Source organism: Molothrus ater, chromosome 3 (assembly GCF_012460135.2).
Source record: "Molothrus ater isolate BHLD 08-10-18 breed brown headed cowbird chromosome 3, BPBGC_Mater_1.1, whole genome shotgun sequence".
NCBI lineage: Eukaryota > Metazoa > Chordata > Aves > Passeriformes > Icteridae > Molothrus > Molothrus ater.
Genome location: NC_050480.2, coordinates 51,903,559 through 51,921,150, shown reverse-complemented (window position 1 = coordinate 51,921,150; position 17,592 = coordinate 51,903,559). Strand labels below are relative to the sequence as shown.

General features: G+C 42.5%; 1 protein-coding gene across 6 annotated transcripts in view; it reads left to right on the top strand.

The window, feature by feature from the left end:
* Positions 1-17,592, top strand: part of HIVEP2 (HIVEP zinc finger 2) — a 136,768-nt gene that overhangs the window by 42,942 nt on the left and 76,234 nt on the right. For 3 of the 6 annotated variants that reach the window (XM_036380980.2, XM_036380978.2, XM_036380977.2), the window contains exon 1: positions 8,746-8,879. The exons of the other annotated variants lie outside the window; for them this stretch is intronic. The gene's annotated coding sequence lies outside the window, so the exon portion shown is untranslated. Of the gene's footprint in view, positions 1-8,745; positions 8,880-17,592 lie in introns of those variants that run through there. 6 annotated transcript variants of the gene reach the window in all.

The window sequence follows — 17,592 nt, the reverse complement described above, 5'->3', positions numbered from 1 at the left end:
CATACCAAGAGTTGGTATTGAGGAAGACTTTCACCCTAAATAAATAAATTTTAAAAAATATGATTCTGTACCAGGAGCTGCACAACTGATGCAAAAAGCCAGCAAATGTGAAGAGAATGAAATAAAAAGAAAATGAAATACTATCTTAAAATACATGGAAATGGAGGAGGTTTTACTATCATGCTATTGCAGAGATCAATTAAGCTGTGCAGAATAGTTATGCAAAATGTTTGCTGTAGGGAAGTAGCCGTTTTCCATAGATTCTAGGAATGAGTACTGGCATGCTGCCGACAGTGATTTATTTTCACCCAGCCCTGGTGCTTGTGTCTGGCACTCAATGAAATCTTCCAGGGTAAATTATTTATTTAATTAGGAATGGCCACAGTTGCACTGAGAAACTGGCAGCACAGCAGCAGGAAGTCTGTTAGAGATTGCATCTAACTTCACTTCTTACAGATAGGCTGCTTATATATGCTTTCATTAATTAATATAATAAATAATTGCATGTTGACATTTTTGTTAATTAGCAACAGTTCCTAGTCTGACTGTGGTGAGTGACTTCTATGTGTTGTAGAAATCTGATTTCTTGATTAAATAACCCAGAGGCTTGTATAGCAAGCTAAGACATCAGATTGTTGCTTAGCTGAACTTTTGAACTTTTCACAGGAAAAGGAGATGTCAGTGAGAGAAGAGTCATATTAATCAGTGCGTAAGCTGGAGTAACCCAAAAACTTTCATTTCAGTAGGCATTCCCATAAGAGCAAGGAGAGATACCTCCCCTCTTCTTATGCCAAGTTGGCAAGATAATGCTTTTTTCATAGTTTAACATATTCCAGAGATGAGAGATAAGAGCTGGTGGCTTGAGGGAGTCCAGGAAGAGGGGAATTTGGGTATAACTAACAAGCGAAACTCTCTTTTGAGGAGAAATCCCTGAAGAGTCTCTATGAGATGTCATACTTTTTTTCTGTGTTGTTTAGGAAATATAAAAGATGAACCAATGTAATTTGGTAATTGTACTTTTTTTAATAAATCAGATTTTTAAGAATGCTTTATGAGTTTGATCCTTGCGTTCTTTCCTTGATGAGCAATATGAAAAAACCTCACAAGAAGAAACCATCTCTTTTAGAGGAAACTACTCACGGATTTAATCTGTGCAATTTGCCACAAAGGGAAAAAAATGGACAAAGGTTTTGAAAAATAGCACAAATGGGCATTTCTGAAACATCAGGCATACTTGGGTTTCAAAGGGCCCAGTAAGCAAATCAATGCAGAGCTCAATACACCTCTGGGGTGAGCTCCCTTTTGGCAGGCACTGGTGGCAGGGACCAGCCAGGGGGCTGCAGCCAAGCTGCGTCTCTCTCCTTTGCATAGAGTGGTTTGGACATTCTCCTTTCTTCCCCCTGCTGTTCCTTCAAGGCCCTGCTGGCTCTCTGGTGGTCCCTGCTGGAATTGTCTGCATCAGTGTTTGAAGTGCCTCTCAACTTTGAGAGGTCAGCTTTTCTTTACCTTGGCCTGGATTCTCCAGTGCTGCCAAAGCTGGAAGTGAGTGGGCAGGTGGCTGGAGATTGAGGAATGGTTTCCCACTGTCGTGGCTGTGGTTTCATGTCCCAGAGGGGCTGCTCCTGCTAGCTGCCCTCTGCAGCCCACACTGGGCTGGTTTGGCCAGCTGGGCAGGCACTGAACTGTTGGATAGCCAGGGATTTCTGATGGGTAAGCCTTGGATTGGCTGCCCATGGGCACAGGCAAGCTCTAGATCTGGCAGGAGCACACAGCTGGCATTGAGAGGAAGAAGCAAAGTGGCATCCTCCCCTCTTGGGTGGCAGCTTACCACTGCACTGACCTCACTGAAGCATGAAACTTCATCCTCAAGGGCAGGTCAGATCCTGTGCATGTGAGGTCATTAACACTTAAATACGATCTTAGGTTATCACAGTGCTCAGGGATGGAGAAAGTGAAGACGGTGGAGTGTCTGTATGCTGCCCTTTCCCACTCCCCAGTTTTGGTGATATCCCTAGTCACTCTCTCTGTGTTTCCCTTTCAGATGGGGTTAGAAATGGGTATACATTCTGAATTAATTTTTTATTGGCAGTACCTGTGGATGAAGATTGTTTTACTGATTTGCAATCAAACATCAAACTGAAATAAATGTAATTTCAGAATAGTCTCTTTGCAGTCACTGTCTTTATTTTTGCTTTACAGTATCTCTGAGGGACTCCTAATTCTGTGCACTGGAATTACAGAGCCACAGAATGGTTTGGGTTGAAAGGGACCTTCAAAGATTATCTAGTCCCAACCCCCCTGCCATGGGCTTGAACCCTTCCAGGGATGGGGCATCCACATCTCCTCTGGGAAACCTATTCCTGTGCTTCACCATCCTCACAATAAAGAATTTCTTCTTTATATCTAATCTAAACCTACCCTCTTTCAGTTCAAAAGTATTGCCCCTTGTCCTATCGTCTCAGGCCCTGGTAAGAAGTCCCTCTCTTATAGGTCCCCTGTAGGTACTGGAAGGGTGCTGTAAGGTTTCCCCAGAGCTTGTTCATCAGGCTGAATAACCCCAAGTCTTACAGCCTGGCTTCACAGGAGAGGCGCTCCAGCTCTCTAATCATCTTTGGGGCCTTTTCTGGATCCACTCCAACAGGTCTGTGTTTGACTTGTCGTTGTCACCAGAGCTGCATATGCTGTCCAGGTGGGGTCTCACAGGAGCCCAGTAAAGGGACAGAATTATGTCCTTTGACCTGCTGGCCACACTGCTTTTGATGCAGCTCAGGGTGCAGTTACCTTTTTGTGCTGCAAGTGCACATTGCTGGGTCCTATCTAATTTTTCATCTAAGAATGTATTGGGTTTGTGTAGCAAGGTTTTGGTAGCAGGGAACTACAGCTGTGGCTTCTGTGAGAAGCTGCCAGAAGCTTCCCCTGTGTTTAATGGAGCCAATGTCAGCTGGCTCCTAGATGGACGTGCCTCTGACCAAGGCTGGGCCCATCAGCAAAAGAGGTGGCACCTCTGGAATAATAGATTTAAGAAGGAAAAACAAAGTTGCTGCACAACAACAATTGCATCCCGAGAAGAGCAGGGTGAGAACATGTGAAAGCAACAGCCCTGCAGACACCAAGGCCTGTGAGGAAGGAGGGGCAGGAGGTGCTCCAGGCTCCAGAGCACAGATTCTTGGGGTGCAGACCCTGGTGAGGCAGCTGTGTCCCTGCATCCCATGAAGTTCCACTGTGGATCAGATACCCAACTACAGCACATGGAGGGTCCCACACTGGAGCATGGGGATGCCTGAAAGAGGCTGCAACCCCATGGGAAGCTTGTGCTCCTTCTCATGGGAGGGACCCCACATTGGAGCAGGGAAATGAGTGTGAGGAGTCCTCCCCCTGAGGAGGAAGGAGAGGCAGTGAACACAACCTCATTCTCCATTCCCCTGCACTACTGGCAGAGAGGAGGTAGAAGAAGTCTGGAGTGAAGTTAAGCTTGACAAGAAGGGAAGGGTGAGGGGAATTTTTTTTAAGGTTTATTTCTCATTATTCTACCCTTTTGTTTTTTTTGTGAGAAATTAGACTTCTTTGCCCACGTCGAGTCTGTTTTGTCTGTAATGGTAAGTGGTGAGTGATCTCCTCCATCCTTATCTCTTTTGTTGTGGTTTTTCTCCTCTGTCCATTTGAGGAAGGGAGTGACAGAGCAGCTGTAGTGAGCTCCTAGTGTCCTGTCAAGTCAACCCACCACACAGTGCCTGCAAGTCCTCCACAAGGCTGCTCTCAAACCATTCATTCCCTGTCTGTCCCGATACTGGGGGTTGCCCCAACCCATGTGCAGGTCCTTGGCCTTGGCCATGTTGAATTTAATGAGGTTCACACTGGCCCACTTCTCAAGCCTATTAAGGTCCCTAGAGATGGCATCCCTTCCACCAAGTGTATTAATTGCACCACTGAGCTTGGTGTCCCCTGCCAACTTGCTAAGGGTGTACTCAATTCCACTATGTCATTAATTAAGACATTGAACAGAATTAGTCCCAGTAAGGTTCCACGAGGAGCACTACTTGATGCAGATCCATTTGGACATTGAAAGGTTGACTGCAATTCTCTGGGTATGGCCATCCAGACAGTTCCCTTTCTATTGAATGGTCCAGCCATCAAATCCTTATCTCCTCAATGCAGAGAGACAGAGATGTTTAGTGAGACTGTATCAGAGACCTTAAAGCAGGCCAGACAATGACATCAGTTTCTCTTTCCTTATCCACCAGTGCAGTCAGTGTAGAATAATATATAGAATAAATTTGTCATGTTTTGATGATTGATGTTATTTGGTCCCTTCAACTCAAGTGGCATACATACCATGTGAACAAACCAGAGACTAGTGTAGTTTTTCATCACCATATTCTAGAAATACTTTAAAGGAATTTTGGTAAAGAATAGATCTTAAAATATTTTTAGTTATTATCTTGGAATAGGGTCGTACACAGACAAGGCTATTGCTATCAAATGCTAGTTTCTTATTTCAAGAAAACCCAGTTTCAGGTGCTCAGGCAATAGCTTTCTTTAGTTTTGTGGTTTGATTTACTTTAGAACTTCGGTATAAACTCTGTAATTTACTGTTAAATATGCTACCAATGTATCTAGCTTAGATTATATCAAAGGTAGTGTTAATTTGAAATTTAACTTCAAGTGGACTTATTTCCACAGATAAAAATACTGGGGTTTTTTTATTCATCTTAGATTTCTTCAGGGGTGCTTGAATGCAATGAGAGCTTCCAAATAAAGAAAAATCAATATGTGGTCTCAGAAGCCTGTGCTTCTATAATATTTTATTATTTTTTTCAATTATAACCAATATTACCTGTTTTACCAACGCTAGTAGTGAGAGAAAGGCCATAAGACATTGATGGGCAGACAGACTGAGAATAGCATGAACTATATTTATGTTCCTGACATCATTGTCCTGGTTTATCTAATGTTGTACGATATAGTGATGAAATGCACCATACTATCCCATCCTCAGTGAGCCAATATTTTCTAATACTGCCCCTTGTTTCAAAAATCATAGAAATTTCAAATAAAAAATTGCTAATGTGATGTTCCCTTACTGTCTTTGGAAAAATCATAATCTCTTTACTTTTCATAAACAATATTCCTACACTACATTAATGTATATTCAGAACTGGACGCTCCTGGGCCAGTAAGGGATAATTCATCAGCTTCCTACTTCAAACACAGCATTTTTAAAACTATAATGAAGTTTTGTGATAATAGGACATCTCTACACTCTTTAAGACTTAATTAAATGGGAATACTTAGTTACCACTGTAACCATGATTCCTGTTCTGTCCTTCACCTGTTTTCATTATATTTTCTCTGCATTGAAAAGTGACACATTTTTACTACTGGAAAAAGCAAAAGCTACTCCTGCCAGATCCTAATTTTTCCACCATATCTCCTTCTATCCCAGAGATACCACCTTCACTGCCCATCTGTCACATTACCACATCTGTACCTATTCTCTTCAAGGGTTTGATGTGTTCTTTTATGTTTCAAGACATCAGGCTTTTGAAAAGTCTGTTGCCTTCCAGAAAAGAAATAGCACAAACCAGCCTTGTTCTAGGTCTCCCATGTCACAGCTGGTTGAAAAAAAAGAACAGCCCAAAAAAAACCCCAAAAAACCCCCAAACAACAAACCAACTAAAAAACCCCAAGCAAGCCGAAAAATGAACTGTGCCAAAATTTTCACTTTCAAAATGGCATAAAATGCCGCTTTTATGTGAACAAAGGGTTTGTTCCATGTCCAAATAAGCCCTTCATCTTTTAATTGATGTAGAGATTTGGATTAAAACCACGTAATGAGTATTGACTGAGTCTGTAGCATCCTTTTCCTAGAGGTGTATGTGAAAGGAACATTAGCTGGAATGTTGTAGTAAGGCGCTAAAGAAATGGAGCCCTAGGACCCTTCCAAAATGACTGGCCACTGTGATTAACCCATTCTGTCTTCCAAAGGCAGATGACACATGGGAAGTTAAGTTTCCAAAGATAGCTGGAAGTTGCAGGATTAGCCTGATGCTTCCCACTCATTTGAGCAGTTTCTGCTTTACAACTGCTGTTCAAACACAAAAGTACACGATATATGCTGCAGCTTCCTTTTTCCCAATCAAGGTTTAAAGAGACCTTCTGAGGATTATGAATGCAACCCTAAAAGTTAGTCTGTCTCACAGTATTTATTTTGAGCTTCAGATCCTGATCTCCCTTCTGTGTTTAATTTGATTAATGGTTAATAGGGCCATCCAGAGTTCTCCACAGAGGTTTATGGCTTTAATTAAATGCACAGAGACAGCCAGCTCCGGCCAACCTCTGCCTCTTTCAGCTGGACAAGGAGGAAGAGAACAGAGCTTTAACCCTGCTTTCCACACAGACTCTGTTCTCTTGCATCCTTTGGGCAGCCACTGGTGTGGCTTAGAGCAGATGCACTCACTCAGAGGTGCCAAAGAGCTGTTCCAGCAGCTGCCAGGCAGCTGCCTGCCACCACAGGCTCAGCATTTCCTGAGACAGCTCTTCCTCAGCAGGGCTTTTCCTCCAGCCAGGAGAGATCTCCTCTTTGGGATTTGGACACTGTTTTGTTGACGTCACCTGTCACACTGGAGATGGTGTTCAAAGTATGTGTTAGCATCCCTGCCTCGTGGCTTTCCCAGCTTTGGAGCTGTGCTCCAGCTGGGTCCCTGCTGGACAGGGACATGCAGCTAAAAGGGGATGTGGTCCTGTACCTCAGTGGTACCTGATGCAGCCTCCAGGAGAGGGGCTGGAGGCAGAGGGGATGGGAGCAGGGAGGGTGCAACAGGGAGTCTGTCCCTTTGACTGACATCAGTGAGAGGAGAGGAAAGCTCTCCCTGTTTGCCAAGGCTTGTGTGATGGCAAAAGGGAGGCCCTGGGCTCTGAGCTGTGAAATTGTCTGATCCATCGGCAACTAACCTCAGAATGTGTGGCAGAACACAGTGAAAGACTTACAAGCTTTTTGAAGGCTCCTGATAGAGGGGAATTGCTGAATAACTTCTGACTGGGTGAGGGGCTTCCTGTGTTCCATGCAAAATTGCAGGTTGTATTTCCCCATGGAATGTGCAGACTTGCTACAAAGTATATTTAGGTGCTTCACCTGTTCTTGGTAAGGTGGTATTGAACACGGTTATACGTCCTTTGTTTTTCACAGCATTTATGCTATTTAAAGAGCTCCTACAGTTGAGAGCACTAAGGGATTTGAGTGTTTTGATTCCTGTACCTTCTGTAGGAAGTGCCTTATTTTATTCCAGGGCACTGCATTTTGGAGGCACCAGTGAAAGACCCAGGAATGTCAGGAGAAAAGAGAGACTGCTGCTCAGTGTCTGCAGGAAATTGGTGAGGAAAATCAGCTAGAGGGCACCAATATTTTTTCTTAGGGCCGTTAAATTAGGCCATGTGGACTGGCAGCATATGGATGCATGAGAGAAACATGAGGGCTTTACGAAACAGTTGTGCTAAAAATAATTTTTGGTGTTATTTTTAATAATGTTATCACAGATGAAGAAAGTGAGGTAGAAGTTCATAGCCTGAGACAATTCCTTCTCCTGCTTTACAGCATAAACACTATAAATCCTTGAGTGTTTGTTTGGCTAGGTAATGCTTTCCAAAAGTATGTCAATAAAATAGGCATCAGAACCATAAAATATTTTCCTATATTTAGAGTCTAAATGTGCAATAAAAAGTCAGTAAACTTTAGACAACTAAGCACCAAAATTGCTTTCAAAAAGGGGGGTTGGATATTAAAATCAAATATTTAAAAAAATAAATATTTTAATATTGCCAAAAATGCACAGTCAGTGTTTCATGCTCAGCGGTGTTAGTAGGCTCAGCTGCAGCCTCGTAAGTTTTGTTGCTGTCTGGGCATGAGAAGGATCCTGAAACTGTTGAAGGGGTCAGGAGTATTGTAGGATTATCAGTTGATTGGTTAATTTAGAGGATTATGTTTTTAATGCCAAAAAATCCAGCTGCACAGAATTGCAGAATAATTTAGGCTCAAAGGGATTTCTGGGGATCCTCTTTCTAGCCCCTGCTCAAAGCAGGTGCACGGTACGTGGTTTTGCATGTTGCAGTAACTTACATGGTTTTGATTTGTGCAAGAAAATTAACTATTTGGGTATTTTTCTTTTTGTGTAGTACAGAGCCAAATGCCAAAGAAGGATAAAAATTAAGGCAAAAGTTGATCCAGATAGCATTTAAGCAGCACCGAAGTATCCCATACCATTTTGCATACATTGTTTTGGTTTTTTATGATAAGGAAACATTGCTCTAGGCTAGCACGAGGGGCTTAGTTTAAAAATCTGTGAATGAATTTTAAATTGTTCTTTTCATTCCTGGCTAATATGCTGGAGGGATTGGTAAATATTGAGAGCAAAGGCTATACAGCATTTTTTAGCCAGTTCTGTTTAGACTTAATCGCTATAATGCAGTGTTAAAATTTACAAAACAGCTTGTAATTGCAGTAGCTTATTTAAACCAGCTCTTTGTGGTTATGTCTGCTGAGGAAACTTAAACTTCAATGTTCCCCAGCCATCTAATAGCAGCAAATTGACTGCGGGTCTCTTGAAGGAATATCTAAATGTAGGCTGTTGAATAATCCCTTTGGGGGCCCTGTAACTATTTTTGTGCCTGGATATGCGTCATCAGTGGGTATTTTCTCTGGTGACTAGCTTACATCAGTAGGTCTCCTACCATACGCTCTATCAGTGAGTGACTTATGATTGATGGGAGTCACGGCTGCTGTTTAGCTTTTATCTGTGACCTCAAATAATGGACAACGGGAATTTCCAGGCTGTTAAATTCCTTGAATGACTGAAGACACGGGATGGCTCTGCTGATAAATGCAGGTAGTGCCCAGATCCTGGGTGTTCACCGGGGGCTGGGGCGGGGAGGAAGGAGAGGGGGGTTCCTCGGCTGCCAGGCGGTGAATCCGGCGCCGCCGCCAGTGGCGCGTCCCCGCACGCCGGGAAGCGGCCGCGCCGGAGGATCGCCGCTTCCCGGCCGTGATGCTCCAGCTCTCCCGGCTCCCCAGCCATCCCTGCCCGCCGGTGGCACTGGCCTTGCCATGTGTTCGGCTGGCCAATCTTAAGGACAGTTTTCCCGTGCGTTTGAAACCAGGGAGACGCGCAGTTCGCAGCGCTGTGGAGGGAAACGCTGTGGAATTTTCAGCTGCAGTCTGGTTGGTTTTTAACCCTTTTTATTACCATCGGCGGCGAGTGGATTTATTGGCATGCTTCACCCAGGTGCTGCCTGGGCTAAATCTGGAGGTGCAGTAGGCTACGTGGTCTTAAGGTTAAGTTGCACCTGCCACAGTGACCCACTGAGCACACAGTCGTAGTTCATTTCCTGGTGTTCAGTACTTCATTTTAAGGAAGTCAGGACTGCAGATACTGAGTTATCTCCTCTTTCTGTGTCCACTCTGCCTTTCTGTCTGACATGCGAAATGGGGCTGCAAGACAGCTACAAGATTTTCTGTGTTACCTGTGATGAATTTAGCAGCTTGAGTCAGCCCTACAGCGAGGCACTTTGTCATTTCTTCTTTTTCCCCTCCTGTTCCTCTTGTCTCAATCCCTTTGATAAAGCTATGATAGGAAACAAGAGATTGGCTGTCTGCAAACTTGTGCACAGAAATCTCTCAAGCCCTTCTCCTGGTAACCAGGGAGTAAAAATTACAGATATAGATGCTCCCAGTGTGATTGAGGATTAAAAAAAAAATCCTTAATGCTGTTTATCGTGTGGCATTGTTTGGCTGAGGGAGGATAGCAGCTGGATCCAAATTCCTGCTCACCACTTCTTCCTGTTGGCAGGTGGCCTTCCGCACAGGCTGAGCTTGCAAACTCTCACACGGGTCTCGCTTGTTTGAGCGCCTGCTATTGTTTTCCATTCAGGTGACAGCGGAGCGGGTTTGTGCGAGATTCTGAGACTTGAAGAGTTTCAGAGGGAAAACAGCAGCTTTGTTTGAACTCGCCTGTGTGCTCCCTCCTCCGCATGTACTAGCCCAGAGGTCGTAGTTAATGAATGGAACCAGGCTTCCTGCAGAAGGCAGTTAACCCCTGTCTGTGCCTTTGCTGGCACAGTGCGTGCAGGTGTGCCCTCGCTCTGGGCAATATGGGCTGTGTGTGCCTCTCTGCTCCTTTCAGACAGGTGCCTGGTCCAGCACATGCACTGGGGCTGAAGTAAATTTCCTCATCTGCTCTGGCTAGTTGAGTGCTGGTCAAGAATTGCATTCGGCAGAAACAGTAGGAAGAGAAGCAGCAATTAAAAAGAAGCTCGGAAAATCAAGAGCGGGAGAGGAGGGAACGGAAAAGTCTTCATTGAACTGTGATTTACAAGTATACTCTTTTATTTTTGGGTTTGTTTTTTTCAGTTGCTTCAGTAACATTTTGGGATTCATGACAAACTGGTTATATAATGCAAAATCTGTAAAAGGTTGAGCACAAAATGTTTTGATGAATCTTGAGTCATTTGCATTAAAAATCAGTGGATTTTCCTAGGGTGTGCTTTGCAAATGTAAAGCTTGCTAACTGGTTGATGCTACTATAATGTGTCATTTACCTTAGCTTTCTAGGAATCAAAATGCCTGGCTCCACAGTAATATCTTTTGGCTAATATTGACCTCATTTGCCCCCATTTTTAGGGGTATCATGTTTTAGGATAGTGATAGTATTTTGGGGTAGCTTTCATTTACAGTATTTGTGCAAAAGCTCAGCATTACCACCTTTCCAGAAAGACTCTCCAAACCTTTAGAACATTTCCAGAAAGGGTTGCCGTTTTCTAAGAAAAAGTGTTGGCAAGTTGCCTGCCGTTTCCTGATGCTTGGCACTGAGGCCAAGGCAGAGGGATGAATTCCAAACTGGCATGTGGCAGGGTGTGTGGGTACCTCCCTGTGTGCTGTGACAGAGATGTCGCACTGGGGACAAACTTAATTTAGGTGCTGACCCTACAGTGAAGTCACGCCCCATGGATGTCTGGGTCTGTATGCCTACACCCTGTTGCCTTCAGCAACTAAGAGCAGGCACCAAGTTCTGCTGGCACAGCTTGAATTGAGGAATGATGACCGCAGTAGCTAAAGCCCTGTTTTGCAGAAGAGCCTTCATTTATTCAGTGTCCGTCTTGAAAATCTTGAAACTTTCCCTGCAGAGTGGCTAACCAGATATTCATCTGTTTAGTTAAAATAATTGGGTGTTGTGAGCAAGGGATACTGCACATTGACCGAAAGTCAGAGTATTCCCTGCTGCATCTTGTAATATCTCCATCGGCAAAGCTCTCCCTCCTCCAGCAAAGTGTGTTGGTGTTTCAATGTGCAACTAGTTCCCAGTGGGCACAGGACTGTAATTACTATACCTGGGAGGCAAAAACGGAGACTGAATCTGACACAGGAATACTGGGGCTTCATTCTGAAATCTGTTTTAAGATTAAATGCTATTCTTTTCTCTCCCACCTGTTAAATCTATGACTATTCACTCTGTACAGCTGATGTATGTTGGGTATTTGTTGAGGGTCATGAGTTGGTATTTCATAGTCTTGGATCATTTTTACACAAAGTACTCTCAGAGCTTAAATACTCTTGAGTGTAAAGAGGTGCTCTGGGATAGAAAGAAGAGAAAAAGAAAAAACCTTGCCATGGCCCACCGTTTTGATGGCACTATTTTGTTTGAAGAGTGACTGTATGGAGCAGGCAGTGCTGCTCATTCATTAGTGAAATCTTAAACACAAGTGAATATACATTATTAGTGTGAGCTGGCTATAGGTTGTAAAAATACTCTGAAATATGAGGCAAAGTGTGATTTGACATTTTCAGGGGACATGGTATATTTTGCTTGTTTTCATTCAAAATCATCTATTATAGTCATAAATACTTTATCTCTCAAAGTGATCTTTGTGTTTCCTTAAAGTACAGTTGAAATGAGTGAACCAATTCTCAGATGCTTGGAAACTGCAGTTTTGGTCAGTTTGTGTGAGCAATAGCTTATATAGTTTCATTGGTTTGTTTTGGGTTTTGCTCCTTTGGGTATCGTGGAAGAAATAAAGGTTAGCCATCACTTCATTTAGGCATTGCTTTTCTGTAGGGAAAATAAGGACTTACTCATAAACATTGCTCATATTTGTAGTGATAGAGTAACAAAAGTGAAGAGGAAGAAATAATACAAGAAAAATACAGTGTAAAGAAAAGTCGGAACAGTGAAAAATGTTACTTCATTTTTGTGAATATAATTTTTTAAATCCACTTGGTCCAGTGAATGAAGAGTTTTCCATCTTTTTGATGTAAGTGTATACAGTAATGTGAGTGAATGGAGTGAGATACACTTCAGCTCTTCCTGTGTGTTCTGTGCCTGATAACCTGGTCCTGAGACCTCTAGTCATCAGCTCAGTCCTCCCTGCAAGTGGTTAGTGTCTTTAATAAGATTGTTGGAGATCCAGGACTAGGTTGTCAGTAATTTCATAGATTTATAAATGTTACCCTGGCATCAAACAGTTAATTTAGATTAAATCCATTAAATCCACCTGTTTGTCGGCACGTGGGCAGAAGAGAGAAGGAATATACTGCAGGTGAAGGCTGTGTACTGTGGCAGACAGGAAGGTACCTCCTTTATGTCAGTAGTTTGGCACCAACTCCTGTAAACTGTGGCAAAGTCTTTTCCTGGTCTCGTTTCCTATATCTACACGGAGCAGTAGTTCTTCTAGCAATTTTTGCTCTTGGAAGTATTTCTCTTTAGTGTCATAAAGTGAGCATTTTTCCTGCAGGACCTCAAACAGCTCAACAAGTGGTGAGCTTCCAGTGACTCAGCCCAGGCTCCCTGTCCATCTGCTTGCAGGCACCAGCACTCCCTACCAGCCACCGTTCTCAGATGAAAAGCCAGGTGTGCATCCTGAGACAGGAGTGGCTAATGGACAGGGTTATCCTGGATAAAGAGGTCCTGGACTCCAAGGAGACAGTGAGGGAAGAAGCTTCTTTCTAAGCCAAATTACATTTTTTCTGAGTCACATCCTGGCCTTTTGCATATCTTGGCTTGGAAACTTACTGTAAAGGAGGGAAGAAAGAGATAGACACCACACACTGACATCCCCAGGAGCCTTGATAATGTCAGGACACCTGATGGTACAGCGGCACTTCAAAAATGGCACTGTCATGAAGGATTTACATGATACTGCAATAGCTAATAACACAAGGGCAGTACAAGGTACTTATTCAAAATTGCTGAGGAGTTTGCCAAGTGTCTCTAGTTTCATGACATGACTTTGTCCCTCTGTAGACAGGCCTTTAGCATTTGAGGAGTTTTCCAAAAACTCAACCAGTCTTTCTCAAGTATAATTGCCAGTTGCTACCCTGCTAGCTAAAAATAGTAACAACTAAGTTAAAAAATTAAGTTCCTTACCAGTTATTCATTTTTTTTCACAAACTTATTCCAGCATCCTCAAGGATGGACTCTCTTTTCTTCTTGCACACTTATTTATTCTTTTGGGTTGTGATATGAATGAATGTTTGGGGATTTCTCTGTGTGCTGCTTGGAACCATCTTTGTTCAGGGACAGAGGAGATACAAAATCAGTCCATGAGGTCATGACATCTTCTGTCCCTTGCTTGGGAGGTAGGATAACAATCTGCAGTGTGAAACTCCTTTCTCTCCTTCAAGGAATTTTATTTCTTTAGACACAGGCCAGCCAGACATCCTAATCTGGAAGTCTGCAATTTGGGAATAAAAAGGGGTTATTACAACTAAGAAACAGAAAACTTATTAAACCCCCTTTCACTAACATGCAGGGAAAAGTGATAGTAACCAAATTTTCTCAGTCTAACCAAATCATGGAGCATCACATTGACTAAAGAAAATAGGAGCCTTTTGAGGCTACTTTGCTGTTAGCTCTCCATTCTCCATAAAGCTCAGAGCCATGCACTGATGAAATACAGCCTGTCTTTAGAAGCAAGCAAGACTTTTCCACCCTCTTGGCTCTTGTATAGGAGCTCAGTCTCATGCAAGCAGGAGCTTGTTGCTGGTTACAGAGGGGCAAGGCTGCATATCAGAAGGTCAGTTGCTGTTTTTAGTTTAGCATTTTATACCTTGATTTCTATTAAATTAGATATCATAGTGGTATCAGAGACAAGATCACCTGGAAGGGAATGTCTCAAAGAGGTCTGAAGTAGTAGAATGATGCAAATGAGCAAAAGGAGCATTAGTTTAACTACTAGGAAAAAAAAACATTATGGTGGAAGTCTGTTCTCTTGATGGAAACTAGAGGACCTGATTAGTTGGAGCAACTAAAAAGTGAACTGGACAAAATGCTGAAAAATATACTACATAGATTTTTCTTACTTAGATACAATATGATCTAATAGACTTCGGTAATTTCCGTTTTGATCTAATTTCTGGGATTCTAAGATCACCTTTTAAAAATGGTCATTTTCTTGCCTATCTCACTGCAAACCTTCTTTGTGAAATTTTTCATCAGTTTAACCACAGAGGGAGGCATTTGCAGTAATCCAGCATGGTGGTATTTTGAAGACTCCAGACATTTCTCATGGCCATATCTTGCCATTGGTCCATTGTAAAATTCTCGGAATACTTGATGGGAGTTTTGCATTAAACTGTAAGGTATTTTTATCCAGCTGCTCTTTAGAGGCCCAAGTCATATCCATGTTCTATTCCCAGGGTAGCCTTCTTCCAGTTCCTTAAAAATACAATTTGGCTTTACAGGAAATAATAGTCATGCCTACCACACTGTAACTAAAATATTCAGACACATGAATCTTTTTCTTGACTTCCTATAAAAATGTCATTTGTAGCTGTATTTTGTTTGTTCTGGTTTGACTATAGTATAAACAAGAATTTATTAAAACATTAGCTCTAAGTTACAGTTCTTTTTTGAGACTGCCAGGTCTTACAAAAAATATTACTGAAACTGCAGGGCAAAACCACATATTAACAGAAAAATGAATAATGAGTCTGTTTTCATATGGATTTTTTAAAAAGTACAGCTTGTAGTTGAACTAAATGTACTATTTCCTCCACTTCAGTCAGGAAGCTCTCATAGGCTTTTAACAGTGCCGCCAAAAAATTAATGCTTCAGCTGTTTAACAGATATCAAAAGCCAGTTTGACAATTGTAATCTCTTCCAGGAATTCCCTTTCCCATTTTCCCTCCCTATAAAAACAGATAACAAGATGCTTATATAGTAGAAATGGAAAGTCAGAGCTATTTTATGAAGCGCTGTGCATTTCTTCCAGCCTTAGGAGATGAGGCATGACATCTCCACGCCAGGGTAGGAAATGCAGGCACTCTGTTGTGTAAGTAGCATTTGCTTCAAGGATTAGCTGCTTGCCAAGATAGCACAGATTTAAATGTTTCCTAAGCCATTTCTGAGTTTTTACATAACATGGCAGTGACAGGAGAGCTGTGGAGATGGCTGGGTGGGGACTCAAAGCAGTGACCAAGGAAAGACAAAACCAAAGGAAGCAGAGAAATATGCTGCATGTGCCAGCATCAGCTGACACAGCAGAACTGAAGGCAAGGGAAAGCAGCACCAGCCAGGCTTCTCTTGGATTTCTGTCCTCACTTTTAACATGCAACAAGATGAGACAAACTGAAAGGAGATGCCACTTGAACTTTTGTTCTGAAGCATCTCAAAAAGGCACTGAAACATAGGACTCAAAGGTCAGAAGTGTTCCGTTTTCTGGAACAAATTCCCAGGACAGCTGTTAATACTACTCTGTCTTTTAAAGCTAATCTTTAATAGTATTCAGTGATACGTATTAAGAAATATATAGTATTACTGTGGCTGTGGTGAGGAACGTTTTGTTCTTCTCTAATGACAGAAAGGAGATTCTGTGTTAGAAGAGTGAAATAATTAAAGAGGTTGCCAATAAAAAAAGCCACTGTGTTTGCAGAGGGTGCCCTTGTGTTCAGCAAATGCCAATTAGAGAACTGTCACTTTATGTGTACTGTGGGTTATTACTGCACAAACAGTTGTACAATTACGCACTGGGTCAGAAGGGCAAGTTACCTTCACCTCACAGCCATTATTTTAAAGCAAACACAAATACCAGGCACACAAACATCAGGCGCTGTGGCAGTAAAGTAACGACTCTTTGAAAATGCAAGTTAAAGAAAAAAGAGGCCATGTAACAATCCTTGGCATTGTGGAAGGTAATTTTTACCGTGTCTGCATAATGTAGATTAGAAACACCATCTTTATATAATGGAGAAGCGCACACTTCTTCCACCACTTGAAATACAGTTTATATGCTGTTATGTTGTTCTGATGTTTGGAAATATAAAGAGACTATACAGAATATACATTTTTTCATTTACCTTCTTTGATACTGAAATGTTTGTAGTCCACATGCCCTTGTAAATGAGTTTGTGCACTTCCTTCTGTTGTGCTACCAATGGTCTGATGTCACCATCATCTGATGCACTCTGCTCTCAGCTCTTGTGTGGCTGTAACTGACTTTAGTAAATGGAATAAAGGACAGTTCTGCAAGTGACCTTGTGCAAGATATATCCTTGGGTGTTTCTTTGTAGGTGTTCTACTTGGGATTTTATTTTGCATATTTTGCCTGAAGCTTCATTGGATTCAAATCTAAATAGGCAGAATGAGCCAGGGGTGCTGTGGCCATCCTGGGCACACACAGCATATCCGTGCTGTATCTGGATCCATAAGTGTGGATCTAAGGCTATCAAGTTTGCCTTCTTTTCTAATGTGGTTGCCATCTGTGCTTGTTCTGGCTTCTCTCTGGGTCGTAAGAAAGAACACAGTTCAGCAGGGATTGTGTTACCATCGGTGGCCTGAACCTTTGTGCTCGCTTGACCTCATACCTCTAGGAAGCTCAGCTGGCAAACATAGCACAGACCTTTGTGGCAACACCCTCTGGGAGCGTGGGCAGCCACTAAGGTTACCCTGCTTCCATATATGCCGAGGTATTTTCATTGACATGCTCTTTTCACGGGTTTGAAATCACTGCGGCTTTAAAGCACCAGCTTTCCCTGAAGCGAGAGCACCGTGCTCACCCGAGGACCTGCTCGAACCCAGCATCTGCTGGGGCAGGACGGGGTGGCAGAAGTTAAATGGAGAGCGTTAGTTTGAAAAATGTTATGAGGTCACCATCCTTTTAAATTGGTTTACACAGATGGCTGTCTGGTTTGTTGCTTTGTCCTTGCTTAATAGTAACTGTTTATGGAAAAACGAATTGCTTTGCAGAAGGAGGTCCAAAAGCTCATGCTGTTGTTTCCCTCACTGGAGATCTTCGTGTTTTTATGGGCATACAAAGATTTAGCCTGAAATGAAGATTAATTAGGAAGGATAGTGAATAATTAACTGTTTGACTTATTGCTAAGCTCTGTAGTCACTGGGTTAGAAATGATTTCCCCAACTGCAGGAGATAAGAGAAGGTTATTCCCAGTTTCACAATGTCCATATTGTTAGGGCTTTGTGCTGTGTGTATTCTGACATCAGCTGATACCTACGCAAGCTGGGTCCAGCTTCTCATCCAAACCACTTCCTGGGGTTTTCTCGGGTAATGGCAGTGATTCAGAAGACACCACAGTGCCTCAGAAACCATTTT